Source organism: Amblyomma mixtum, chromosome 3 (assembly GCF_055824585.1).
Source record: "Amblyomma mixtum isolate Tamu chromosome 3, ASM5582458v1, whole genome shotgun sequence".
Taxonomy (NCBI): domain Eukaryota; kingdom Metazoa; phylum Arthropoda; class Arachnida; order Ixodida; family Ixodidae; genus Amblyomma; species Amblyomma mixtum.
The window spans coordinates 348069273-348088544 of record NC_143014.1 but is presented as its reverse complement, the minus strand read 5'-3'; the positions used below and the strand labels follow the sequence as shown (position 1 = coordinate 348088544).

At 47.5% G+C, this 19272-nt stretch overlaps 1 protein-coding gene across 2 annotated transcripts in view; it reads left to right on the top strand.

Annotated features, from left to right (window-relative positions):
* LOC149356291 (plexin-A2-like) overlaps nt 1-19272 on the top strand; it is a 32543-nt gene that overhangs the window by 514 nt on the left and 12757 nt on the right. The window lies entirely within an intron of this gene.

Here is a 19272-nt window from a genome sequence, read left to right as displayed (position 1 = left end):
TGTGCTCATATTTTGTAGCTTGAGTTATAGTGAAGAAATTTATGGGTACATGAGTTTAAAGGACTTAACTGACGCGCTTAGCACATGTAAGCGTGTGCTGGGGAGAGCTGTTGAAGGCTGAAATAGAAGCTCAAGTCATCGTTGACTGCGCAACTATACAGGGTGTCCCAGCTAACTTGGACCAAGGTTTATAAAAAAACTAAGCGTTCTTCAGCACTGAAATTGCGTGGATGTTGTTGAGGTTTATCTAAATTTACAGTACCATTTTTTCGGTCCTCCTATTTGAATAATTAGTCGAGATAAATAAATTAACTTTTTAAATATAGCTTGAAACGTTCAGGCGTCAATAGGAAAGTTGTGCAACTCAACAAATATCGTCCAACCCAGGCACTTCCAACGAGATAGACATAGCGTGGCCATTTTTATTCGGGAAAAACGAAAGCCCGCGGAGTTTAAAAAATACCACGTGACAGCGCGCTCCGTGCGCCCGGATGCTCCGCGATTACAGCGCTCTCATCCGTGCTTTGTAAGAAACATCACCCGCTTCGGACCTTTCGTGCTACCCAAGACAGGGCTTCGCGATGTGCTTGGTTCCAAGATAAGCGCCAGTGGGTACGGGCGGCAATGAAAAGAAAGCGCGGCTCCTGTTTTTCAGCGTAATTCACACAACGTTATCAGGATTGTTATATGCGTCTTTGCTTCTTGGGATCCTCCTCTCAAATCCGAACTCATGAGATTGTCATCGTTCCTCTGCATGCATTCTGCTAACGTGAGTGTGCAGTTATTGCCGCAGAAACGGGAGCCGTGCTTTCTTTCAACTCCCGCCCGAACCCACTGGCGCTTATCTTGGAACCAAGCACATCGCGAAGCCCTGTCTTGGGCAGCACGAAAGGCCCGAAGCGGGTGATGTTTCTTACAAAGCACGGACGAGAGCGCTGTAATCGCGGCGCATCCGGGCGCACGGAGCGCGCTGTCACGTGGTATTTTTTAAAGTCCCCAGGCTTTCGTTTTTTCCGAATAAAAACGGCCACGCTAAGTGTATCTCGTTGGAAGCGCCTGGGTTGGACGATATTTGTGGACCTTCACAACTTTCCTATTGACGCCTGAATGTTTCAAGCTATATTTAAAAAGTTAATTTATTTATCTCGACTAATTATTCAAATAGGAGAAGCGAAAAAATGTTACTGCAACTTTAGATAAACCTCAACAGCATCCACGCGATTTCAGTTCTGAAGAACGCTTAGTTTTTTTTATAAACCTTGGTCCAAGTTAGCTGGGACACACTGTATATGTGTCTGGGCGGAGCCGGTTAGTCACAGCAAGGCGCGGTGCAGGATGGCGGTATCGGAAAGGTAAGACGCAGGCACGCCCCCTTGGGGGCGTTCAAAGAATAAATTCATACCCAAAGGCGCATTCGGATTAGTCATGGAGGTCAGGCGGCAGTTTGTTGGTAAAGTGACAGTCGCCGGGAAGTCGTACACTGCAGTCTCCTTGCCATGTGACTTCAAAATTAGGGTTTACGAGTTTAAAAACAATACCAAGAGCAGCACACAAAAGTCCTTAGAGTAAATGGACTATGCGGCCAGGCAGACACAGATAGTGAGAAAAATTGGCATTGTAACATGAGTAATTAACTAAATTCATTAATGAACTTTTTAACGCGTTAGCGTTAAAGGCCTCGCGGTCAGGAAAATCCGATGTAGGCGCGAAAAAAATACGCCACCGTCTGGAAGACGTTGAAGAACGAGCGTCACCTGTTCGGTAGCGCCATCTATCGTCCATGTGATGTATTGCCACGTGATTAGGCTCCTTATCCATACGTTACGGCGAGCGGGCGCCTATCGCCTTAAGGTCGGTTATTTTTTTATATTTTTTTAACAATGTGGGCCTAAAAAGTTTTTAGACTCTTTGGAGAGCCATTTTTCCCTACCTACAGGCGGTAGGTGGCCGGTCGCCATGAGGTATGAAATTGTGAGCTGCCGAGTGCTGACGACATGGCCGCCATGTTAAAGTCTCACCATAAGTAAATATCAACCTAATAGACAGTACTGGTGCCTAACATGTTCTACTGATCGAGCCCGTTACGAATTCCATAACGTTATCGGTTAGGTAATTATAAGCAATTAAATAGAAGCATAGCCATAACTAAATATTAAATTCATTAATTAATTTTGGTGTCTAACCTGTTCTACTCATATAGAGGATACCAAATATGTAATTCGTTTTATGATGCCTCATTAATTACTGAGTTAAAAGCGATTAAACATAGTCATGTGACTAGTTAATTATAACGTCACAAAATCAGTGACGCCGCCACTTCGATATACTAATGACGTCACCAATCAATAACCAATAGGGTTGCTATATCGGATAGATTTACTATGGGGGCCGCCATTTTGGATTCCTCGGGCTTAAAAAATTTCACGCCGAAGGGAGGTGGTAGCAGACCCCAAGAAATCGAGAAACGTGATGAATAAGAGCCAACGCTCTTAAAATCACGAGCATTACTATGGCAGGTGGTGCCCAGAGAGCAACCTGGGGGGCAGATGAGCCACCCAGATCACGTGAGCTTGCTGCGTCATCACAACCTGGCCACCGTGTAATGAGCAAACTACCCCACCGTGGCAGGTGTCAGTTTAATGATTGGATCAGTTTAATGACGCTGCACCACGGTGCCAGGGGGGTATGGGGACTTCTAGGGAGCTATGAATGTAGACAATGACTTTCTGCTAACCCACTACGCTATCGCGTCATACCCTTCAGGCGCAGCTTAAGTGTCCCGTCCAATTTTTTTTTGTTGTCTGCATTTAGCGCGCATGTTTATATCGGAAACTTAGAGGCAGGCAAAGACTATTCTAATGTCTTCAATTTCAGCAGCGCGTCTGTGTCCCGAGATGTGCACGTCCAAAGCTTCAGCCCAAACCTTGTAATTACGCACGCGATACCGCTCAGCATGAGGCTCCTTCCTGGTGTGACGCAGCCGCTGCGCTCCGCCTGACAAGAATATGCAGTTTCAAGCCACGGTGATAACTTCTTATTCTTGGCCAGCGAAACTGAAGTATATCACTGTTCCGGCGGCGTGGGGCGAGAGCTGTTACTTTATGCGATTTCTTCTGGATGATAAGACGTGGGGGCGCTTTGGACTTCGCATGGGGGTAAGTGCAGCTGCTAGCCAAGAGTGAGAAATTATAACCGCCGCCTGTAATTGCACATCCGTGTCAGGCTAATATGTCGCAGCTACGTCATATCAGAGAGGAGCTTCCTGCCGAGCGCCGCGATCTCGCGCGCCTTTCAACACGGTTCGGGTTGAAATTGTAGACGTATGTACCATTGGGGGCAAAAGTAAAAGACACAGTATCAGTAACAGAATTACTCAGGTTACGATGGCAATTTTTCTAACTGTGGCCGCCTTGCTGTATGACCCATTTACAAAAATGTCTTTTGTGTACTGCTCTTGGCATTTTTTTTAATCAGTAAAGCCTAATTTTGAACCGTCGGTATTGTTGCTGCGTCTGGAAAAGTGACGTATCGCTTGCTCGACATTGGACCACCTATACTACACCTCGAAAATTCTCGTTTCGAACGAGGTCCTTCAGGATCGCGACTGGCGGTGCGAGAATTGGTAGCGGCAAGCCGGGTTTAAAGCATGTCTTTTGCTCATGGGTTACTATGATCAACTTTCTGGATGACCGTTCACGTCTGGGTTTGATGGCTGCAGCGAAGAGATGCAACTTCCCGTCCGCACGAATGAGCTGGGCGCAATACAATTCCAATGTTTGGAGCATCAATGTCGTTTTAAATACTACGTATGTTGACGAAAACAAAACAGTAGAATTGTTTAGGGGAAAAAATGGAACCTGTAAAAATGCTGTGTCTTAAGCTGCATCGTGCCACACCTTGCATACGTTAATGCAATTATGATTTTTTATTTATTTCTCGCTTCACTAATTTGCATGAAAGTTTGATTCCTTGATCTCAGGTCCTTCTTTCTTTTCTCCATTTTTCCACTCTCTAACCGTACTCCTTTTCGCTAGTACGGGATTGAAAACAGTGTAAGGCTTAATCTGGTTTACTTTCTTACGCTTCCCTATACTTCCTTGTCTCCTTCCAATTTTTTAAAAGCCAGCGAGGGTGCAATGGCAGTACATTTTTAATTTTCAGCGCAAGAATGAACTATACTTCGTTTCATACATAGCAGGCAACGCTGCGGAGGTTGCTGAAATAGTGCGTCCGCGAAACCATATTACTCCGCCACGTATCATTCGTTCTTCTCGAAACTCCGGTCATAGTTCGGACGAATACAAAGAGCAGTATAAAAAAGATGTGGTAGCATTGAAAAACATGGTCGTAGCTGCGTGCGGTAAGCTTCGCACTGTGACGAGCTTGAGGCCGATTTTCTGGAACATAATTAAATTCGCGTCGTGCACTTTTCTTCACCGTTCGACATAACGAGTCAAGTTTTAAAATAAAATTTTTGGCTCTCAGGGCTAGTAGTGATGTAAGATTGGGTAAAAGTGTTTTAAGGTGTTCGCACTAAAAAACGTATAGAACCCTCCTCTTCGCGCACACAATTTGGTCTTTCATCCATTTTATATAGATCTTCTGAAAGTGTGTATTTAATTTTCTCTGGATGAAATTTCCAGCCGAAAGTAACGGCCGTGTCGTGTAGCCGCCGAGCCATTTCGCGAAGCTGACGAAAGGCCATACTGCGCATGCGCGAGGAGCAGTGACTTCACACGGCGCACAGCTGGCGCGCCGCCGCCGTGCCGCGGCCGCGCTCGCCATTTGCGCATGCGCAGTAGCGGCGCGCGTGCTGAGGGCTGGGGCCGCCGTCGCTGCCGCGCGCTCTCCATCGCCTCTCTCTCTCTCTCCTCGTTGCTTTCGCAATCCTCCAGGTTTAACCAGAGCTAAACCACTGCCAATTCTTTTTTTGGTCTAAATAAGGCAGCAGTGTTACAAAAAAGAAACAATTACTCCTATGCAATGTTCGCGCGGCCATATTATACAGCTTCATAGCAGGCGCCTTGCATAGTTGTATACGCACCTACTAGATATTAAAGAATAAAAACTTTCTGCTTTTCGAAAAAGTAATCGAGTGCTGCACTTTAAGACGAGGAAAAAAACAATGCATAACCAACTAGCCCCGCCACGTGTTTTGTTAAAACTCTCTGCACTCAATTCTATCGTCCAGGGTGCTGAGCACGGCGAACATGTACACTCGGACGTTATTTTATTCACAGTGCGTCACCCAAACGATATCTCGAACGTGCCGTTTTGTCTCTTCCTATAGCGATCAAATGACAGCGGGCGTCAGTCAACACCTTTCATGGAGAATAATAGTTATATCATATGTCGCACTCTGAGATACCTTAAGACATTTGCAAATGCTGGCGCTCTGTTTGTTACGTGCTACTCAACTGCGTCAAACACAAGACACGCGAGACGTTATTTCTTGCATTCTTCGACTCAGATATGCGCTTGCTATGTTGCATGCTGCACTCCCTCCATCCCATCCTAGATCTGATGCCGTTCGCTTCCCGTGCGAATACAGAAGTTTCTCTATAAATATTTTTTCATGGGAATTTGTTCGAAAAAGTTCGTCCACAGGCAGGCACGTGGCCAGAACTGTTTCTCGAGAGTGGCCCAAGGTAACTTTCTGCACCAAGGGGGGGGGGGGGGGGGGGCACATGCCTAAAATAGAGCACTGCCAAGAGAATCTGGAGTGTGCTACTTTTGCACCCCATTGCTGTCCTCATTTTCTCCTCCGTGGGAGGGGACATGAACCGCAGAGCATGGGAAATAACAAGCCTCTCATGCCCCCGAACGATGTCACGTGATTTCGTATTCTAAAATGTCCATAGTAATTAACTGTACCTCTCACGTCCCCTTTAGTATTCTGAAATGTCCATAGCAATTAAGTAGCGTAAAATTTATATACTTATTTACTGTATACCGACGTCGTCTTGAATGTGATATCTGACGGTGTGGGGATGGGGAAGAGGGGGGGGGTGAACACCATGCGTGAGGAACTTTTCAGCTGCCTACTCGAATAGTCGACAAAGAGCAGCGATCGAGACTTTATAGTTTGGCTAGTTAGTGTTGGATAATTGTACCATGATGTACCATGTACCGATGATGTACCATGAGGTTCCCTAGCACAAAAGCAGGGACAAGACAGAACACAATTGCGCTAACTTCCACTGAACGCCTTATCACCCTTCTTCGATGTACCATGTATAACATAACACTCCTACTACATTTGTATAGTGAATGTGTAAGCCACACAAACATATCGTTTGAATGGCCGGCCTGTCCTGCCGTCCATGGGTGACGCTGCCACTAAAAGATAGTCGGAATGAGATGCGCGTGATTATGCCAGTTTGTTGCAATGTTTTATTGCACTCGAAAGGGAACGAGTGTCTGAGGAAGTAATTTCGTCCAGAGAACTAATCTTCAGGGAATACATCATATTTTTACCACGATATGGAAGAATCACTAGAATGATTCAGGCAAGGAAAATAGAAATTAAAGAGAGACACGTCTAAAGGGTGAGCGCTACCACAATGCTCTGTGAGTGTCTGATAAATGTATAAAACGAAAAGAAAGGGGCTTTTGTCGCATTTCAGTTCACCACGAAAGTAGCACAAAAATGCCCCATCGATGAACATAGACTCCACGGGGCAACTTAGTTTTTTCAGCCAATGGTACAAAGCAGCCTTTTGTGCGCCGATGACACCATGGATTAGGGCATATACGATCCTCCTTTGACGGCCCGGCTGTGAAAACAGGTCCCCGCCCATCTTTGCTGCGAACACCAGAGCCCTGCCGTCTCATCTTTCTTAGTTCGCGGAGCCAGGCGCCCGAGCCATAGGTTACTGCGTTCAACAACGACGTTTCGTATCTAGTCCCATGCAGCGGGGCTAAGACCGGCTGTGCGAAAGCTCGCGAAGAGCTCGGTGTTTGTGCTTGATAACCAAATACAATTTTTTTAATGCGCCTTTTATGGAACGCTGTTGCATTTTGGCATATCTGCGGACGTTTTCTTTCCCACGTTTACTTTTCCAGTTTCTTAGTAGATAATAAGCAAGGGAAATGGAATTCATGCAGGACAGCGAGAAGTCGAGCAAGGAACGGGGCCTCAATCCGCTGACCAAAGTCGTTATTTAGTTTGTTTATTTTATTTTCTGCATGTCTTGTGATAGTGCGAGAACCGTGCGCTTGCGTTACTCATGGAGTACAGTCGTCCACACAGCTGTCAAGGGCGTTTCGGCGCTCCGCCGAGAACACTACGTATTTACTAGCGTAATAGGCGCACTTTTTTCCAAGAAAATCCGGCTCAAGGCTTGGGGTGCGCCTATTACGAGGTGTAAAATTTCCGGAAATTTTTCGACTCGCAAAATTGAAAATACCGCATAAACGCACTCGTGTACGGGCCGCACCCCCCCGTTTTGCCGAAGAAAATGGTTAAAAAAAATAGCCTTGTAAGGGCCGCACCGAAACTTTCCATGACCCACGCGGGAATAGCCTTCGAAATGCACGCGCCGAGGCCTCCTGCGATCAGCTCGGCCTGCGCGCAACGAGCGCTTGATCGCGGAGGCCACACACGCGCACAGGAGCTTCCAGACGCCGCCCACGGAGGGCGCTCAAGGCCAAGCTCATTATCATCATCATCATCGTTTCCTCCGCCGCGAGCTTTCGCTATCTATATCGCCATCAGCATCACCAGCTCCAGTTCTTTTTTTTTTTGTTGCTGTCAAGTGCCGGGATCTGAGGTAGCGCGTTAGTTCATCGTGGTTGTGGCTCTGCCGCCGAGCGTTGCTGTTTCAGCTCGACGGGCAAGCACCTTAAAGGGATGCTGAAAGGTTTCCCAAAAAAAATGAGTGAAGAGATGCACTTTACAGTTTTCCACCCTCGGAATTCGAATTTCTCATCGAAATTAGGCAGAGGAAAGCGTAAACCTATTTTATTTTGGCGAAAAGTGCAGCAGCAGGCTCGGGCCAGCTCGCGCGCCTCGTTGCCGCCTGTGATTGGTTGGGCGCCTCGTGACGTGAACACTGGCGTTGGCTCGGTGAGCCCGGCTCGGTCGCCGCCGATGTAGTACATGAAGCGCGTCGCGCGGTGGTTCGGGCTGTTGGTTTGATGCTTATATCACGATGGAACACATCGAAGATTACCAGGAGGATCTTGGCGTCATCCCCTACATGTACGAACCAATCGCAAAGAGCAAACCGCTCCAAGGAAGCAACGATGCTGGCGTAAGCGATGCCTTTGGCTTGAACGAAAGCGAAGTGTCAGCATCTCCACATGTTGGAAATGTCCTTTCGTAAGCATACTTTTCTAGCCAAACTTCATTCAGAGATACAATAAATTAATTTTGAAGCGAGCAAATGTTGTATAGCACTGCTCCACGAAATTTCCCTAATGCAATGTAAGCGGGATGCGATCGTCGGCACTGTTGTCTTGCCGCTTGTCGGTGCTGCCGCAAATCTGCTTCTAATCCACACACGCCACTGACATGCGCAAGAAGTTATCAGGCTCTTTTTGCACGCAAATTTTATGCTGGCATCGCTTCACGGTCGCTGCGTGCCGGCTCGGTTCATAACACACGCGTAAAACAGAAGTTCGCGGCGCTTTGCGGCAGAACTCGTCGAGGTGGCAAACGTGCGCCTTCCGTTATGCGTGCCAAGATGGTATCTGGCAGTAAATTAAAATCCTTGTTTAGGCGAGTTGCTTCATACTGCAAGCCCTTGTAGGAATATCTCCATCCGTTTGCGGCCGCCTTTATCGTGCTGTTCTCAGATCAAGCGACAAGTGATTTTTTTCACTAACTCGATGGCCTCGGGCTGCAACCGAGCAGGCCGAATCGCAAGGCTGGCTGTAGCACACGTGGCGCACAATTATATATTATTATTAATGTATGAAGCTATGCTGCATTCGGCAATATTTTACGACTACATGTGTTATTATAAATATATTCCTGGCAGAACACTTTACTGGTATTGGCTGCATTAGAACTTGAACAGACTTTTCAGCACTTTTACAAAAGTTCAGTGCAGGGTCCTCAGCAGCATCTGCCAGTGGCATTCGACTTGTTGCGCAGTCCTGATTTGTATTGCTTTTTGGTGTGCATTCTTGACTGTCTGGTGTGCAGGTGTGATGTCATTTTCCATGCACTCTTGATTTGCACTATCGTCTGGTGTGCAGTCTTGATCTTGCAGCATTTCGGCAAGAACCTGAAAGGCATAATGATGTTATTGTTGCAAACAGAACAAAAGTGTGCTTCAGTATGAGTAAAATCTTCTGGTTTATTTCATAAACCATTTTGTTGATTGGCGAACTCCGTGCAAAGTGAGGTCATTTATTATATACCAGGTGTTTCTTTAGAAGGTCCAAAATTTATTTTAAAAAATGGGTAACTAACCTTGTTTTAATTTTATCCCTGGGGCTATTTTGGGGGATATAGAAGACACCAGTAATAGGCAGAAGGCTTCCATTAGCTCACTAAACTGCATATCTTAATTAAATTTTTATTTTCATATTATGTTGTATTTGCAGATTTGGAGCACCTCCTGCAAATACTATAGCCAAGCAAAAAATATCTCTTTAGAAACTTACACCCTGGCAGGCAACTTTACGCGCTAATACAGCGCCAGCGGGCGCGTCCGACGTAGATCGCTAAAAAAAAAAAAGTGTACGCTTTGGGGCCGGACTGCAAGCGCCATGACTGCGCACATTGGACGCTGACGAGGCGTCTATCAGCCAGGCCCCAGGCGAAACCAAATTGAAAACGAACCGCCGCGCGCCCGTATAGACAAGCGTCATGTTTGTAAACAAAGGTGGCGCTGCGGTCGGCAGCAATGCGGGGTGTAGGCAAAAACGTAGCATGCCTACCCCGCGCCAAGAGATGCTGCCTTCGAAACCAACTCGCATGCGTGCATATTTCAAAGCGTGCGCGTCTCTTGTGGTTAGAAACATTTCTGTTGGTGACCGGAGAGCAGTTCAGCACTTTTTCAGCCTGTTCGCCAGCCGGAATTATCTGGCGAAGCGCTGCATAGGCTTCCTTCTGCGCTCCTGTGCTTGGCAGCAACGGCGCGGCTACGGTGGTCGACTAGGTTGACTTATGAATTGAAACCGAGAAAGCACGAGGTATACAGATCTGCAGTCTCAACATCTGAGGGGAGGCAGCTTTTTCCCGTGACGAACCTTTGTGATGTGCCTGCTCTCGTGCAGCCACTTCACTGTGGAGAACGCCGAACACTACTGGACACTGAAGCCATGCAGTTACTTTAATTGAGTCATGCAAATGCGATCTTCACTGGTAATGTCTTAAAAAATGCTTTTTTATTCGCTTGGCTTTAAGAGAGGTGCACAGGCGAATGGATAGAAGTTTACCTCGAGCTGCAACGAAGTTACGTGTGCTCTGCAGCGCTAATTATTTTAAGTCATTCTGATTGCAGGCCTTATTCTGCTTAATAACTGGTTTTTGGTCAGGTAATTGCGGTTTTCGCCAGGTTCTGATTGACGAGTAATTGTAAAATTCAGGTAAAATTGGAAATAACACTGCATGATTTTGCCGATACCTTAGCGACATTTAATCGTTTTCTTGGATAGGTGGTGAAAAAACGTACAAGTTGAAGCTCGTGGAAGCGAAAATAGAGAAAAAACTACGCGTCCTATATTCCTACTACCGGACTACAGTGCTGCTTCAAACGTCGCGCTTAGTGGCCCGATGAATGCTGAAGGCGATTGGCAGCAGCAGCTGTTTTTTTTTTTTTTAGCGCGAAGAGATGCCCGTGACGTAGTCCGGGTGATTGTCGTCTGAAAACAGTCCCCTGCGGTCAATTTACGGTCACACCCATATGGAATGTCGAGTCCTGACTTCTCATAATGAGAGCCCGACAGAACGCGAACAAGCTGCAGACGTTGATTCTTGCACTGTTCGCCTCGCGACTGAAGAGCAAACATGCGGATTAAGGAACGAAACAGCGCAACTAAAACGAAGGACCAAGAAAAAAAGAGACACGAACACGCGCTCTCTTTTTCTTGGTCCTTCGTTTTATTTGCGCTGTTTTGTTCCTTAAAGATGCAATACCAACTCGCCCACTACGCTATGATGCGGATTAAGAGACTCAAACTATATTTCGGTGCAGAAATGCAATACTAGCCGCGCAGCCGATCCGTCGCCGAACTTTTCCCGCTCCACGGCCGCTGCGCATCGCTTTGGCCCATATCTAAATGCGATAAACTTGTGGAAACGTGTGCCGCTGCCTTTCTTCAGCATTGCGGTTCAACGACCCACACCACAGCTCGCCGGAATATTGCAAAATGCTTTCAAAAACGCTCAAGCATGGCATACCCAAGGCACACGGTACCCGCTTTTGCCTACACAACGAAAGTCACTACTGACTACAGCGCCGCCGCATCTCCGTGACGTCACGGCCTGGCGCTTGTCTATACCAGAAACATCTGCAAAGAGTTTTCTCGGCGCTGCGAGCACGAAGAAAAATGTGCCGCGTATTACTCCCTTTGTTCTCGCCACTGAGGGCTACGCATGAATCCTAGAATATGTGAGCTCCAACATAATTGAGTAAAGAGGCTGCATATAACGTCTTTTCACATGCTCACTTACCGAACGAAGTTCTCTGCTCACGCGCGGTGTGCAGTCTCCGGTTGTGAGGCGCACTTCGGGTCGCTCCAGCTCTTGCAGTATTAGTAGCAGTTTAAGATTTTTATTCAGCCAAAAAATTTAAGGCCGAGCTCTGATATGAGTAATGCTGTACGAGATGCATGATGCATGCCTGCAAGCATAAAAGCTAAGCACTTATTTTGTAAGCTGCAGTTTGCTGCCGTCCTGACGTTCTCATTCCAGCGCCGTTCATCTCACTACTACCGAACGTCTTGCATCCACGAAATAACGCGCCATACACTACGCAGAACACCGGTTCGCGCAGTCAAATTCTCATAGAGTTAATAAACAAATTCTTACCTCGAGCTTCCTCCTTTTCGCGAAAGCTGGCCTCGATGGCGGTGACGAGCTCCTGTGCGCGAAGACAGACTGTATTGCGCCGGGTTTCAGTCGAGCTGACTTTGTTGACAGGCCCAATGAACGCATTATCGACAGGCTCTGTTTATAGTCTTCATCACGAAAGTGGTCAGAGCATAGCACTGTAGACTTTGAGGGCTTGAAATCCCTTTGCTTCACAGCAGCGACCCACCTCGCGGAAAGCTTCTTATTTTGCGGGAAATAATGAAAGACCACATCGTCGCGGCCGCTGGTGTGAGTGCAGCCGAAGGCTGCGCAGAACGCCGGCATGATGGTTCACCGCTTCACTCGATGCTGCACACGTTTCTGTACGCCACCACAAACATAAAAACGCACAAATAAATAAACACACGGCAGCTCGAAGCAGCTTATGATGGCACGCACGCAGAAACAAGCACGGTCGCGGAGGCTGCGAGGCGACGGAACACCAGCGTTTACGTCACCAGCCCACGGTTTCCGGTTTCGGTTCGCATCGTCAGTGTCATCAGCAAGCTCGGCGGACAGAGGGGGGCGGAGCTACCGCGCAGTTTTAAACGGCGATTACGTCGCTCCTAAGTGATTAATCTGCAAAAAAATTTCACCCGCATGATTTTTAAGGTTCCCACATCCATACGTGAGCATCTTAATGAATTCGAAAATCTCTTCAGCTTCCCTTTAATAGCTACACGGCTGGAAGCTTGCTCTCGAACACGGCAAGCGTGCGGCAGGCCAGAAATTCGATGTGGACGAGAAGTGCGGCAGTTGCGACTGCGGCGTGCCTAAATTTTCGTACGCGACTCCAAGCGCCGAGGTTTTCGCGGGCCTAAGTCGGGAACGTTTCCGGCAGGAGATGAAGCTTTCCAAACTGGCGTTTAAAGTGAGCATCCCTGAAAACAGTGTGCGGCTGTTCTACGCGATGTCGTTGTACGCGCTGTGAGTCCGCAGCAGCTGCAACGGCAGCAGCACAGTTCAGCAAAAACTTTGTTACAATAAACAATGGGGGGGGGGGGGGGCGAGGCGTCGCCTTGCAATCGCGTAAATACAGTATTGATCACAGTGCCAAATTCGGGGTGCGCCTATTATGCGCGGAAATAAAAAAAAAATCTGATTTTTCGCGACCAAACTAGGAGTGCGCCTATTATGCGAGTAAATACGGTATAGCGTCACTTACGAGTGGGTTAGGGTTCGAAACAAGACCGTACCGTGCATGCACATTTCCATGGATCATTTTTAACTCCCCGTGCATTTAAAAGCTACATCGAGCCCGCCAGGCAGCGGAGATCGTCATCAATGCACAATAGAGCACGCCGTTCAAAGGCTCTAAACTAATGCCTGGACGGCTAAGCACCGAATGGCGGAGGGCTGAATAGGCGCTTTCAGGTCGACCGCACTATAGGGGTCTTGCGGGGGAGGAGGAACAGCCCGGCCGCAACTTGCAACTTGTTGCCCAGGAATGCTGCCGCCGCACTTGAGCGCGAGTCGATGACCCCCGGGGCGGAACCGCGCAAGGTGTGGGCGAAATCTGGGTCTCCGGCGCAGCGCCCAGATGCTGCCCGGTGTTTCCTTTTGCGGAGGCCGAAAGTGATTCCAGAGTGCGCGCGTGCTTCGCGCACATGTAGAGATTGCGCAACGGCTCGGTGCTTCCCACGTCGCCATAGCCTCGACCAGACGTTGCACGGTACAGAATCAAGAAAAAGAAAATCAACTCAGTGGACGATTGCGGCAATATGAAATTTAAGGCGAAAGCCTTTAATGGCTCATCGTTGTCCGTCCGTCCGTCGGCGAAAACTGTCACACTATAGCTGTCAATCATCCTGATGACGTCATCAGTGGTGTAATACGCCGTAACAAAATTAATTGGATTCATCATAGCGTACTGTCTTAACCATTAATTAGTAATTAGCCTTTAATTAGTAATTAGTCACTACCCATATCAAGACGTTTCTAGACGTTTCCTAGAACAGAGTCAGTCAAATCGGCGCGAAGAGGTTTTCGCCTCACGCACTTTAAATCGTCAAAGTGCCCCTAATTTTTTCAGCGCAGCTGTCGAGGTATTTTGTTATCGATATATTCGGGCGAAGAATTTGGGGGATTCATGCATCAGAGTGCAGTTATTGCCACTATTTTATTTTGTACGCACACTTTCTTCGACTAGCGCTCCCTCCAGTCCGCCATCCAAAACGCGCGCCGCCGCCGCTGAGCTTCTCTTTTGGGGCGGCGCGTTTCGCCACAGCCGCAGCAGATGGAGCGTGCCACTGTGGTAGTGTACGGTAGTGGCATTCCTTCGCCCGCGGCTCAGCCTCTTCCTTCCACACCCTCTCTCCGGTTACAACGATGGCCTGCGACACCCAGCCCAGGGAACATGCACTTAACAGCTATGGTGGGAAAAAGCAATAGATGGCTTTAGCATAGACGTTCGCCTTTTACCACGTGCCTTTTACCAATGCCAATGCGCAGGCGGCTCCGATAGGTCAGATGCTGGCACATGGCGCCATCTCTCTCTCTCCTTTACAGTTTGGATTCCGAATGCTTTCGATAACTTTTCCAACTAAGGTTTTGTTAGTGGGCTTTCTGGAAGATTTCTCAAGTCACCTAAGCCTTACTGTTGTATTAATAAACTCACTGCAGTGTGTGCTTTGCGGTGTCAGCGTGAGTTAAAAAAAACCACAAGTGGTCTCAGTTAATCCCGAACTATCGACTAAACGGCGTCCCTCGCTACCTGTGTGCCGATTAGAGACGTTAAACCTCACACACCACTGCCAGGTTTGCGGACAATGATCAATTCGCTCTCCCCATCGTATGCTAGCCGGCCCGGTTGGCTCAGTTGTTAGAGTGACTGTCTCAGGGAGAAGGTGGTCCCGGGTTGGTGGATCGGGACCATGGTGGACAAGTTTTTCTTCATTTACGAAGTTTATGTTGAAGCTTTATAGGTTTCGTTTGTAGCCGTAAGGCTGCGGTAGGGTGGATGGTAGTTATTAATTACTCTTATGGCAAATCTACTCCACCTTGGTGGGTTCCCTAAACATTGGGCCAACACTGTTCACACTGCAAGTTAATGAATATGCTTTCGCCCTACTACATGCTAGCCGCTTCTGTTAGCTCAGCGAGTGAGGACAGCTTCGGAAGCTTGCTTGACTATGAGTCTCCCATTATTTGCAGCCTGGGAGATGTGTAAGCAAGAAGTTCGTGGCTTAGCTAATGGAGATGGGCTCAATGAAGCCTTACCTTAAACACGGGGATGCTTCAGAGCCTTTGTAATGCGAGGCTCCTGGCCTGCGCACAGAGGAAATTGCTACTGCAAAGTGTCACCTTCAAAATTTTGATGGAGAACACTTTCGGGCGGCCCGTGTATAATCCCGCAGCAATCGTGCTTCGCACTCTGAGGAGCCCACTAGGCAGGACTTCCTTGATGAGCGTCGCCAGGTGGTTGCCAGGGCAGTCTCTGAATTATTCTGTGGTGACGCCCTGGTCACAAGTACGGGTGCAATAGTTAGCGAGTTATCTCTCTCTCTTTTTGCTGCCACTTCAAGCATTGCTGATGATGTTCATGTCGCGTGCTTGGTGTCTATGATTACGGCGCTTTCTGAGTATGAGTGCACGGTATTAAGGGGTCTATTAGCCTTCGGTGAATGGGAAGATGCAATTGATCGATTGCCACTTTCGCACACCCCGGGGCCTGCCGGTCTTTCAGAGGAATTTTACAAGGTATATATAAATATGTTCTATCCCCTTGTCCTACTCCAAATCTCTGATGTTGGATTTTTTCCACAGTCGTTGACAAAAAAAAATATATTGTCTTAATGCCAAAAACTGATGATAAAGGAAAACTTCGATTTGTAGGCGGCAACAGACCTTTCAGACTTTGGAATGCGTATTATATGATTTTTGCTAAAGTCCTCACAAATCGGCTACAGGTTGCAATGTCTACTTTGATTAGATTAAACATGTAGCTTGAGGAGCCGGTTAATACAGTCTAATCTACACGTAGCGTGTACGGTATTCTAGTATTGCAGTTACTCGCATGAAGCATTAGCACTGCTGCAAATTGACCTGGCAAAAGCATTTGATATGGTACGCCATTCATTGTTTTTTTTCTCTTTCAAATCACGTGCCCTGTGTACCCAGTTAGTAATGGCCTACGGACAGATGGCAAAGTGATCCCCCTATCCTCTCTCCACTTTCTTTCTCTCCTTCCGTTCCCCTTCCCAAGTGTAGGGTAGCGTACTGGGCGTCGCCTAGTTAACCTCTTTGCCTTTCCGTTCATCTCTCTCTCTCTCTCTCAACTGGGATACGCCCCTGTTACAAAAACTGTTCCACGCGATTTATTGCTAATATCTGTCTCTCGCAACCAGTCCGCATTCAGTCCTCTTTGAAAATAGGTCGCCAACTGTCGCTGCCCCCGTTCGCACTATACTTTGAGCCACTTTGCATCAGCGCTATTCTAGTAGAGCCGTCAGTGGTTTTCGTATTATTGGTCGCGAAGTATTATTAGCTTACGCAGATGACATCGCGTTTTTCTGCGTTGATAAGCCAAACGTCGATGAGGTTTTTCGTTTAACGGAGAAATTTGGTTCAGTGTCAGGAGGGGACGGGATTGATTCATCGTTCTAAAGCCCGACCCACACGGAGCGGTTTTCTCGCGAAAAACCTGCGAACGGCCGCCCGGCGGCGGCCGCGGCGGCCGCTTGGCCGCCGACCAAGCCGTGCTAGATACGTTCGCCTGGTGGTCAGCCGCTCGCCGGAAGCGGCGAATGCGAGCTGTCAGCGCGGAGGGCGCTCTGCTCCCGCATCTAGCTTCCGCCCGATTTCCGCCGCGCGGCGAGAAACATGGCGGCGCCCTTCGAAGCCGGACCCCTCGCTAGAGTGTACTCTACCCTCGCTTCGGACTGAATTCTCATTGTTGCTGCCTTTTTCACTGCGTTCACTGGCCGTAATGGTAGCACCGGTCTCTCACTTCGTCTCACCTTGCCTACAAGGAAACGTATAAACGATAAATTTGCTTTATTTTTTTTATTCAGTGTGTCGATACTGTCGCTTCTAAGCTTAACAGCAGTCAGTTTGTTGTCAGTAATGGTTCCCGCCTTGATAACCAGATGGCGCCACTATAGGCTGAGTTTATTTTTGCGTCTGTGCCAGCATACGCTTAACTAAAAGTGGAATGCGCCTGTGTTTAACGTGCGTAAGCATGCATACGCTTGCAGTACGTAGACAGCGTAAATTTATTTTCTTCTCTCACTGTATCTGTGTACGCCGCAAGCGGCAACGTGGTGTGGAAAAGCGAGAAATAGCAGCGGTGCGGCGGTTCCGCCTCGCCCGGCCGTCGACAGATGAGAACACGTACAGAGGGCAAAACGCTTGTCTAGAACGACCGAACTGTGTGCTCCGCAGCTCCCAAAGCCGCCGCGACCAGGAAGGAACAAAATGACGATGAAATCGTATGAGTTTAAATGCACATGCTTACATCAAAACCACTTTTAACTAAATACTATCCGATAGATATCGGGTGTTAAGCCCGAAACACGCCCATAACAAGCGTTCTGCCCTCTGTACTAGTTTTTTCGGCGAGCGGATCTGCTTCGCTCGCCGGATTTTTAAACAAGTGTGAACGCCTACTCTAGCCAACGGTCTGATAAATAAAGACAAAATTGATAAAATTGAAACAAATCTAAATAATAATTTGTTTCATTTGCCGCCTTCTAATAAACAATGGCTTTAGAGTAAGTTCAAAAATCTTTTTTTGTGGCAGTTTACTAAGATTAAGGCCATGCCGTTGTTAGCAACACTGAAATAAAGACGGCTGCGGTCTGGCGGCGGTCGCTTGTTTTTCGCCGTATGTGGTGCAGCACGGCGACCGCGCGTGCGCGTTCCGCCGCGCCGCATGAAATTCGCGGCGTCTGTTCGCTCTATATGGGTCGGCCTTAAGGGTTGAGGTCTCTGGTTTGGTGGGTCTGGCTCCTGCTGAATGTGCTGGTGTGTCATGGACATTCACACATGGCATCTCGATTTTTGACAGGGTGACCGCCTGTAATCTGCTTCTCGCCATTAAAATTCATTATGTGCTGCAAATTATTCACTGCTCAAGACTTTATATTCAGCGCTTTCGGAGGGTTTTTGCTTCTTTTGGGCGGGATTCGCCTTTTGAATCTATGTGGCGTGATAAACTTTTCCGGCCTGTAAGCGCTGGCAGCCTTGGTTTAGCATACCTGTATGTGCGACAGGCAGTTTCACGTTTGATATTTTTCCGTGACACTACACACCGAATAGTGCGTGCATTCTGTTCATGTATTAGCAATGCTCGTTGTGTCTTCTAATGTTTCCGATCGTCCGTGTATGTGGCTTAACGCATATGGTGTACTTGGCTGTTCGTTTCCTACTTGTTCGTTTCTTCTCTGTGTTCCTGTTTTCAGTGTCGAGGAAACGGTCGTGCAAGTGTTGTACGTTCTATTTGTATGCTCTTCCCTCCGCCCATGTACCGCTTTGTGTATTTTGGTTTACCGGTATAAGACGTTCTCAAAAAAGTGCGAAGAATGCTCCTCTCGACGTGTGCAAAAATATTACGTTTTCTGTGAAAACACGGTGTGACAAAAAGGGCAGTTTTGTGTCTACGGTAAATTGCTTCCTTTGTAATGCTACGGAAGCAATTTAGCATTGTTTCATCAATTGCAAAGATGCAATATTCTTCTAGGATATCATGCTACGGGCTTTGAAAAAAAAAGAATTTGACACCGCAGTCAGGACGATATCTCACTGCAGTTCCATTTGTTAATGAATACTTAGACATGTTCTTTATAAATTGATTACACAACCTGTGGAAAAATGCATGATGAACCGACATTGTGAATCTTGTTTCTGCATAAGACCACTTCACTAAAATGATTATATAGAGGATGCGTATGCTCAGACCGAGTTTGAACCTGAGTAGCACTCACTCCTAGTAATGTGCTCTGCATTGCCTTTTTTTCTAGTGCTTGGCTGCTTAGGTGCGTAGTATTATGCGCCGTGTTGATTTGACACTGTTCTCCTTGTGATTTGTACGTAGCTCATTACAGTTCATGGTATTCATTACAGCGAAGCAATTTTCGTAGTTCATGGACGTCGAAAATTTCACAGCTCCAACGAATATCTTGTTGAAGAAAAAAAAACCCTGGTTTGTTCACTTGTTAGAGCGACTGCCCCGGGAGGCGGTAGTTCCAGGTCCGAATCCTGGACCGAATTTTTCTTGATCTACGAAGTTTGTGGAGAAGCTGTAT